The sequence below is a fragment of the Podarcis pityusensis genome, assembly GCF_964106645.2.
Source record: "Podarcis pityusensis genome assembly, chromosome: 16".
Classification (NCBI taxonomy): domain Eukaryota; kingdom Metazoa; phylum Chordata; class Lepidosauria; order Squamata; family Lacertidae; genus Podarcis; species Podarcis pityusensis.
Genome location: NC_138041.1, coordinates 18441040 through 18451376, shown reverse-complemented (window position 1 = coordinate 18451376; position 10337 = coordinate 18441040). Strand labels below are relative to the sequence as shown.

The window sequence follows — 10337 nt, the reverse complement described above, 5'->3', positions numbered from 1 at the left end:
AACATTGCTCTGATAGTCTTCACCAGGGGAAACAAAACTCTGGACTATGGGCCCAGGCTAGGCCCCACCCCAATGTCCCCTTTTGGCCCATGAGGCTTGCCTATCTCCTGATGTCCGGTGAGGTCAGGTGTAAGACAGGTAAAAGCCATGGCATCAAATACAATAGGAAGAAAGAATTAGAACCTTTGGCATGAATTGGGCACCTTTTGAAATTGGCAGCCTGGGCGGCGACAGAAGAAGGCACCAAATTCAAAAAGTGCTGAATTCAAGCCAAGGTTGCAAAGGCAAAATTAGGAGCACACTTTGAGGGCCCTCCTTTCTCTTCCTTTGCAGCAGCAGTAGGGCTTTAAATCACCTGATGTCAGATGATTGACAGGTAGGTGGCCAACCCACTTATCAAAATGGCCTGCAGAGGGGTGGTCTTTAGTTCCTGACCTCTGAAATGACATGGGCTGGCGAGGGCTCTCCAGGGTTTCAGACAAAGGACTCTCCCAGCCCCATCTGGAGATGCTGGGGATTGAACCTAGGACCTTCTGATGTTTTATCTGTGGGTCAAAAGGTCATGTTGGAGATGGCAGGATCATTATATTAGAGCAGCGGTTGCCAAACTGGACTCCGCAGAAGAAGAGTTTGGATTTGATATCCCGCTTTATCACTACCCAAAGGAGTCTCAAAGCGGCTAACATTCTCCTTTCCCTCCCCCCCCCCCACAACAAACACTCTGTGAGGTGAGTGGGGCTGAGAGACTTCAAAGAAGTGTGACTGGCCCAAGGTCACCCAGCAGCTGCATGTGGAGGAGCGGAGACGCGAACCCGGTTCCCCAGACTACGAGTCTACCGCTCTTAACCACTACACCACACTCGGTGCTCCACAAAGCATCTTCAAGTGTTCCATGAATAGATTGGAAAGAGAAAGAAGTGAATATGAGCCTGTGGCATAAGGGTGAGACTAGTGGCGGAGCTGCATTTGTGGGACCCTGAAGCTCAAACTGCCATGTGAGGGCCTTCACAACTAGCAATAAGGTTTGGCTAACCACTGTTATCTTCTTGAGTGGGGTTGTTCCATGACAGATCACCACACCTTTACAATGTCTGTGCTACTGACTCAAGCTTTGGGGTTGTTGAAATGTATACAACAACAAAAATAATCAAGCTGACTCAAATCGATGTGACTCAGATTAGGTCTACTGGACCCAAATTTCTTAAGCAATGTGCACTAAAGTTGCTTTTGGGGCCCCTGTGGGATTACTGGCCCAGACGTTTAAGCTTCCTTGGCTTCATAGTAGATCTGCCCCTGCCGATGATAGTGCTCCATGACAAATTTCTTTCCTGAAAAGTTCTCTGCTACTCAAAAAGTTTGGGAACTGCTACATTAGTGGATATTGACTGCAAAAATGTTCACAGTTGTTGCGTGTGTATTTTACTCCTAACTTCCTGGATATTTGTCCACCTCTGGTAAAATCCTATCTGACCCACTCCAAACTGGTGTCCTGTGATGTGTGACTGATCCCTGTCCTGCACCCATCAGTGCTAACCCCAAATCTCTCCTGTCTGGTGCAAAAGGGCCTAGCGGGACCAGCCTGTGGTAACTCCCTCCTCTAGGTCAGGAGGGCAAGCAATATATTTGGCGTCTTCATAGTCCATCCCTGTGTAAGGGATGAGTCAACTGCAGCTCCCCTGCCCCGCTTCTGGGGTTTCAGAGGGGAGGGAACTGGCTCCTTGCACAGGCAGTGGCCTGTGATGTGTTCCAAGTATGGGTCCCGGGACCACCAGATGGTGTCTGATACCATCAACTCACTCATGAGTTTGGTGTAGGGTTTGCCCACACTGCAGGCTATCAGGAGGGGCTTGTTGTTAAGGTCCCAGTCTCCTAGGGCTCCGCTAAGGAGGGCATGGATGAAGACTCTCTATGTCTGCTGGGGAGGGGAGTGCATTTGCCTATTTTACATTCCCTGGTTTCCTTCATGGCTGTTTTCCTGTTCTTGAACGGGATGGTGATGTCTACCATTATGACTTTCTTCTGGTCCTCAAGGCGGATGACAATGTCAGGTCTCAGTTGGCTTCCTTTGTTGGGTGCTGTCAGGGCTGCCTCAAGTCTCAGCTCACAAAAGACCAACGCCTTTCTTTTCTTATATACAAAAGTGTTTATTGCAGTTCATTGTTTGCTTCAGATCCGAGGCGCGCAGCCCTACGTCTGCTAGGCTTAGACCGCTGAAGTCCCTTCTGAATCTGTCCCCGCCCTGCACCAGTTTAAGAGGCTTGCGCTGCTCCACCTCTTTCTCTCTTTCCTTTTCCGCAGGGTCTTTCTGCCCACTGGGGTTTCGCCCCTCCTGGATTCCTCCGACGCGGAATCAGACTGCTCTTGCCCCCTCCTGCGGGCTTTGGGACCTGGCCCCTCCTCCGGGCTCCCTGTACTTCCGCGCGCCTCTACATTTGAACTTGGCGCGCGCCCCCAACCTCTAACTTTCCTTTTGACAGCTACGCTACTCCCTTCACTACTCCCCTCCCCTTCCGGGAGGGTGGCTTGCTCCGACCTCCCTCCTTTCTCTACTGCCGGAGCCGCCTCCCCTGATACACTGGAACCTCCACCCCCTTCGCTGCACTCTGGCGGGGAGGCTGGTCCTGACGCCCAGCTGCCACTTTGGGATCCCCCGCTGGCCCCCTGCTCCTGACAAGTCCCCCCTGGGGCTCCCCTGGCCTTGACCACCGGCGCCCCCTTCTGGGAATCCTCTGATTCGCTGGAAAGACTCATGGAATCTCTAGAGTCATTGTCATCCTCTTCCTCGCTGTCCTGGGATTCATCCCCATCGCTCTCCATCTCCTGCCTACCCTGTGCCTCTGTCCCTGAACCCCTGACATCCGCTACACTTGATACTGGCCAATAGGCAGAGGAGTGGACTGTTTGGAAAGGATCTGGGACTCCATTACTCTCCGAGAGCGCATGAATGCTACAAAGAGCTCATCAGCACAATTTTCAGCTCCACAAAATATACTCCAACCACATTTCTCTTTCCCGTGCACATTTGCAGCAACTTTCCACACCATTGGAGTCCTTTCAAGGACATATATTCAAGCATATAGTCAAAGACATACAGCAACACCCACAACCTGAGCCTTTATCACCCTGGCCTCAGGACATGCGTCAGGAAGCTGTTTTGCTTAATTTTGGACCAGCTTGATCTTGGATGTTCTTTGTGCTCCTCTTAATGAGATGTGGGTGATTTCTTGAATGCTTGAACATACAGCACCTTTCTTGAACACACAGCACATTCAAAGCACATGTTATTATTATTATTATTATTATTATTATTAATCATAATAGAGTTTATGGTATATACCGCCCTATACCTGGAGGTCTCAGGGCAGTTCACAGAACAAATCAGAATATAAAACCACAAAATATATAATCAAAATGAAAGCAACAACCCAATCACCCCCCCCCCCAAAACCTCCCACATTTTAAAAGGGCATAGGATCAATCAAATCAACCGAAGGCCTGTTTAAAAAGGAATGTTATTGCCTGGTGCCTAAATGTGTATCTTCAGGGTCCCTTCCAGCTCTACAGTTGGATGGATGGCCATCCTGACTCGGCCCCAGACACACTGACTAGATGTTTGGAAGCTGTGGCTGGATGGTTTCGTGGGAGCCGGTTGAAGCTAAATCCTTCGAAGACAGAGGTCCTGTGGCTGGGACGGGGCGATATGGGATTGGGGGGGCAACTCCCATCTCTTGCGGGGGCGCAATTAGTGCCAGCACCGTCCGTTAAGAGTTTGGGTGTAATCTTCGACACCTCCCTTTCCATGGAGGCGCAGATTGCAGCTATAACAAAGGCGGCATTTTTCCATCTCCGCCAAGGTAAGCAGTTGGCTCCTTACCTCTCTCGCCCTGACCTAGCCACTGTGATCCATGCGACGGTCACCTCCAGACTGGATTATTGTAACTCGCTCTACGTGGGGCTGCCCCTGAGACTGACCCAGAAACTCCAGCGGGTGCAGAATGCTGCAGCGAGACTCCTTACGAGGTCTTCGCTGCGAGATCACATTCACCCGGTGCTATACCAGCTGCACTGGCTCCCGGTGGAGTACAGGATCAGGTTTAAGGTGCTGGTTTTAACCTTTAAAGCCCTATACGGCCTAGGACCCTCGTACCTACGGGACCGCCTCTCCTGGTATGCCCCACAGAGAAACTTACGGTCTTCGAATAAAAACATCTTGAAGGTCCCAGGCCCCAGAGAAGTTAGGCTGGCCTCAACTAGAGCCAGGGCTTTTTCGGCTGTGGCTCCGATCTGGTGGAACACTCTGTCACAAGAGACCAGGGCCCTGCGGGACTTGACATCTTTCCGCAGGGCCTGCAAGACAGAGCTGTTCCACCAGGCCTTTGGCCAGGGCACAGCCTGACTCCCTCCCTCGGCAATCTTCGCGGAGCTCTGGCCCAATGGTTGCCAGTGGCTTGAATTAATTAATTTTATAACGAATGATTTTAGACTGTTGTTTATGCTGTACTTTTGTACTGTTTTATTGTTGTTAGCCGCCCTGAGCCCGGCTTCGGCTGGGGAGGGCGGGATATAAATAAAATTTATTATTATTATTTATTATTACAGTTCTATGAGTCTATAAGTCTATCCCGAAGCCAGGGTGGAAAAGTTTCGTGTTTGGTGTACTGCTGTATGTCTTTCGATATGTGGCCATCTCTAAATGTGGGAGGTTGGGTACACTACAAAGTCTTTTAATAATAAAAAATGACAGGGGGATAATTGGAATATAATTCAGGCTTTGGCCAAGGCTTTGTGCTCCAAGCAGGAAATGTACTCCATTAACTCAGAAGAGCTGAAGGCAAACAGCTTGTTCAGCCACATTCTGCCTTCCCAGTTCAGTTTAAGCCCTCAGGTGTTTGCTCCAACGTCTGAGTAAGGCTTTTGCCTTCCGTTCTTTGCAAAGGCTTTCGGCCCCAAACCACAAACAGAGTTGGTCCAGAGGACTTTAGAAGCTTCCAAGTTACAAAGAGATTTCGGAAGGTCTTCAATTCCACCTACAATAGATAATATGATTTCGATCCTGCAAGGCATTTGGTTCAAATATCCCAGTCAGGGATACTCGGTCCCTCAGCCTCAGCCTCACTTTGTATATACACCAGGTGCTTCTTTAATTTTCAGTTCACTCAGAACATTTTCCAAACCTCCTAGTACTGGTGAATGTTCTGTATCTGAGGGATTATGTAGGTCATTTCCTGCATGTTGCACAAAGCCATATGATGTGATTGGCTTTAAAAGTTTGTATATTTCCTTCTGGGTTGTTGTTGTTTTGGGTCACTTTTATTTACTAGCATCATTTTCGTAGCATTTATGCATTATTACTTTCAGAAAAGTCAGAATTAAGTATTATTGTGATTCACAATGATATAAAAAAAAAACCCCAGTGGTTCTCAAAACGCATGCTGTAATGATGCACATTGACCTGAACACTTGAACTGCTCCATAGCTGACTTTCTCATCTGATTCTGAGTAGCTTTAAAGCCTCCACTAACTTTAATAAACAGTAAGTACACACTTGTACAGTCGTACCTTGGAAGTCAAACGGAATCCGTTCCGGAAGTCCGTTTGACTTCAAAAACATTCAGAAACTAAAGTGTGGCTTCTGATTGGCTGCAGGAAGCTCCTGCAGCCAATCAGAAGCCACGGAAGCCCCGTTGGACATTTGGGTTCCAAAGAACGTTCACAAACTGGAACACTCATTTCCAGCTTTGTGGCGTTCAGGAGCCAAAATGTCCACGTACCAAGGTGTTTGGGATCCAATATACGACTGTATAACTGTATAAGCTCTTGCTTTAAAAGACAACAGCAACAAAAACTGGCAGATTTTACTAGTAAAAGAGGCTGAGCCCCCCCCCCCCCAGATTTTGAGGCCCTGGACTGCTGCCCACTCAGCCCATATGTAAATCTGGCACTGCCCAAATCCCATTAAAAGGAACACAACAAACATCCAAGCTGAAGCTGATCGAAAATTAAGCAAAACAGCTTCCTGAGGCAAGGCGTCACCTGGCATGTGGGATAGCATCTTGGAACATATTCCACTTAGCCAGATGATGGCTAGGAACAGTCTGGTGCAATCTAGAGCAGGTCGTATACTTAGCCAAATTAATGTCATCACATCAAACTATTTGCTTCCAGCTTCAAATGAATGTGTATAAAAGGACTCGCTGTGTTGGGGTTTTCCACCTGCACCTTCCGTTCTGACATCTCTACTGCCACTCATCTTCTTCAGTTCGTGGTAAGTGGTCTTTTACTGAATCGCTTATTAGGGTGATTGTTTGACTCCAGAGCAGAAATTGATTTGGGATTTTGTTCAGTATGATTTTCTGTTTCTAGACAAATAAGAATCAGTTATGGGAAGAGTCCTGCAAATCTCTACATCCAATCAGTGGTGCTTCTGGGGTTGTTTAAGGCTCAAAAGAATTTTCACAACAAATGTACCTACCTTCCTTAAGATTTATACACCTATGTTGTTTTAATCTATTACCTCTCTTGCATGCTAAGATTCCAGGGTAGGTTAGAACAATTTAAAATATAACATTAAATTAGATATTATTATAATATTTTATTAGGGAATCTGAGCCATCATGAGTAATATATTCCATGATATGTCTGAAAGTATGCTTAAGAATGTTTAATTTCTGGTTCTCCAAGGTGGTTCTCCAAGATTCCTCCAAGATGCCCATGGTCATCACTGAAGTGATGTTGCCAGATGTATTAGTCATATACTTTTCTACAGCTTTTGATGGAGTACTTTTCTAGCCCATGTCTGAGTGTCTTCGGCCGTGAGGATTCACTTCTGGTGATATGTTGGCTACTCCTGGGTGGTCTCACATTATGAGCCGAACAAGAACCATTGCGGCCAACACTTCATCTTTGCTCTTCCATGCATTACTCTTCCCTTATAAATCTTCCTTCTTCCTCTGCTATCTATCTTTCCTCCATTCATGCCAAGCAACCCTCAGTTTGCTGAGTCAGAGTTGGGGGGCCCTTGAGGTCGGCACATCTTCCACTGAGAGTTCCCCTCTGGCACCTCCTTTTAGCCAGCTAGGCTAGGGCAAAGTGAAGGTGTAGGGAGAACCAAACACCCTCCCTCCCTCCTTCCCTCCTTTCTTTCCTTCCTTCTGCTTATCCAACACACCACCTCCATTTGTTGAATTGCTGGATTCTCTGAATTGGCAAATCCACTCTCTGGTTGCATGGAATGGCTTTCTTTCTCTTCTCCTGCTAAACTGTTGATCCGATACCACATTAGTGTTACGTAATGAAAAAAAAACACAACAGATTATCCAACATAACCAGTTTTGAAAATGTAAGAAAAATAAAGACAGAAAAAATAGTCCAAATGGAAAAAGAAAAAGAAAAATCATGACTTCCAGAGTGGGCTGAGCTCGCAGTTTCCTCCTCCTCCTTTTCTATCCGCTCGACTCTGACTTGTCAACATTTTTATTCAAAAAGCGTTGGTGACTTTTGCTGCTTCACTAGTCAATAAACAGGTGATATAAAACATTCTTTTGTTGTTGATTTTCCCTGCTGACTGTTTACACTCCAATCTACTGGAGGAACACCCAGACTGACAAAACATGTACTTTTTGCAGTGCCTGTGCGTGGAGTCCTTATGAAGTCAGCAGAAAGAGGCTTCTTTACCCTGCCTAGGAACGGGTACTTATCACTGCCTTGCCGTGGCGAAGGGGCTTGAAGAACTCAGAGAAGCTATGAACTATGCCGAGCAGGGCACCCAAGATGAACAGGTCATAGTGGAGAGTTTTGACCAAACGTGATCCATCTGGAGTAGGAACCGGCAAGCCACTCCAGTATCCCTGCCAAGAAAACTCCATGGACAAAGACAACAGGCATATAAAAGTTATGACGCTGGAAGATGAGCCCCTCAGGTCGGAAGGTGTCCAACATGCTACTGGGGAAGAGCGGAGGACAAGTACAAGTAGATCCAGAGCTGATGAAGCGGCTGGGCCAAAGCCGAAAGGACGCTCAGTTGTGGATATGCATGGAAGCGAAAGGAAAGTCCAATGCTGTAAAGAAAAATATTGCATAGGAACCTGGAATGTAAGAACCATGAACCTGGGTAAGTTGGATGTGGTCAAAAATGAGATGGCAAGAATAAATATTGACATCCTGGGCATCAGTGAGCTAAAATGGACGGGAATGGGCGAATTCAGTTCGGATGACTATCATATCTACTACTGTGGGCAAGAAATCCGTAAAAGAAATGGAGTGGCCCTCATAGTCAACAAAAGAGTGGCGAAAGCTGTACTGGGATGCAGTCTCAAAAATGATAGAATGATCTCGATACGAATCCAAGGCAGACCTTTTAACATCACAGTAATCCAAGTTTATGCACCAACTACTGGTGCTGAAGAAACTGAAATTGACCAATTCTATGAAGACTTACAAGACCTTATAGAAGTGACACCAAAGAAGGATGTTCTTCTCATTATAGGGGATTGGAATGCTAAAGTAGGGAATCAAGAGATAAAAGGAACAGCTGGCAAGTTTGGCCTTGGAGATCAAAATGAAGCAGGGCAAAGGCTAATAGAGTTCTGTCAAGAGAACAAGCTGGTCATCACAAACACGCTTTTCCAACAACACAAGAGACGACTCTACACATGGACATCACCAGATGGACAACATCGAAATCAGATTGATTATATTCTCTGCAGCCAAAGATGGAGAAGCTCTATACAGTCAGCAAAAACAAGACCTGGAGCTGACTGTGGCTCAGATCATCAGCTTCTTATAGCAAAATTCAAGCTTAAACTGAAGAAAGTAGGAAAAACCACTGGGCCGGTAAGATACAATCTAAATCAAATCCCTTATGAATACACAGTGGAAGTGAGGAACAGGTTTAAGGATTTAGATTTGGTGGACAGAGTGCCTGAAGAACTATGGGTGGAGGCTCGTAACATTATACAGGAGGCAGCAACTAAAACCATCCCAATGGAAAAGAAATGCAAGAAAGCAAAGTGGCTGTCCAACGAGGCCTTACAAATAGCGGGGGAGAGAAGGCAAGCAAAATGCGAGGGAGATAGTGAAAGATACAGGAAATTGAATGCAGATTTCCAAAGAATAGCAAGGAGAGACAAGAAGGCCTTCTTAAACGAGCAATGCAAAGAAATAGAGGAAAACAACAGAATGGGAAGAACTAGAGATCTGTTCAAGAAAATCGGAAATATGAAAGGAACATTTCGTACAAAGATTACCATAATAAAGGACAAAAGTGGTAAAGACCTAACTGAAGCAGAAGACATCAAGAAGAGATGGCAAGAATACACAGAGGAATTATACCAGAAAGATATGGATGTCTCGTACACCCCAGGTAGTGTGGTTGCTGACCTTGAGCCAGACATCCTGGAAAGTGAAGTCAAATGGGCCTTAGAAAGCACTGCAAATAACAAGGCCAGTGGAAGTGATGGTATTCCAGCTGAACTGTTTAAAATTTTAAAAGATGATGCTGTTAAGGTGCTACACTCAATATGCCAGCAAGTTTGGAAAACTCAGCAGTGGCCAGAGGATTGGAGAAGATCAGTCTACATCCCAATCCCAAAGAAAGGCAGTGCCAAAGAATGCTCCAACTACCGCACAATTTCACTCATTTCACATGCTAGCAAGGTTATGCTTAAAATTCTACAAGGAAGGCTCAAGCAGTATGTGGACCGAGAACTCCCAGAAGTGCAAGCTGGATTTAGAAGAGGCAGAGGAACCAGAGACCAAATTGCAAACATGCGCTGGATTATGGAGAAAGCTAGAGAGTTCCAGAAAGACATCTACTTCTGCTTCATTGACTATGCAAAAGCGTTTGACTGTGTCGACCACAGCAAACTATGGCAAGTTCTTAAAGAAATGGGAGTGCCTGATCACCTCATCTGTCTCCTGAGAAATATCTACGTGGGACAAGAAGCTACAGTTAGAACTGGATATGGAACAACTGATTGGTTCAAAATTGGGAAAGGAGTACGGCAAGGCTGTATATTGTCTCCCTGCTTATTTAACTTATATGCAGAATTCATCATGCGAAAGGCTGGGCTGGATGAATCCCAAGCTGGAATTAAGATTGCTGGAAGAAATATCAACAACCTCAGATATGCAGATGACACAACCTTGATGGCAGAAAGTGAAGAGGAATTAAAGAACCTTTTAATGAGGGTGAAAGAGGAGAGCGCAAAATATGGTCTGAAGCTCAACATCAAAAAAACGAAGATCATGGCCACTGGGCCCATCACCTCCTGGCAAATAGAAGGGGAAGAAATGGAGGCAGTGAGAGATTTTACTTTCTTGGGCTCCATGATCACTGC

The 10337-nt window shown here is 46.1% G+C and overlaps 1 long non-coding RNA gene across 1 annotated transcript; it reads left to right on the top strand.

The window, feature by feature from the left end:
* Nucleotides 1-5735: 5735 nt before the first annotated feature.
* LOC308465501 lies at nucleotides 5736-7637 on the top strand. Its single transcript, XR_013980488.1, has 3 exons — nucleotides 5736-5775; nucleotides 6166-6265; nucleotides 6682-7637. It is a non-coding gene; the product is annotated as an uncharacterized lncRNA (long non-coding RNA).
* The last annotated feature ends 2700 nt before the right edge of the window (nucleotides 7638-10337 follow it).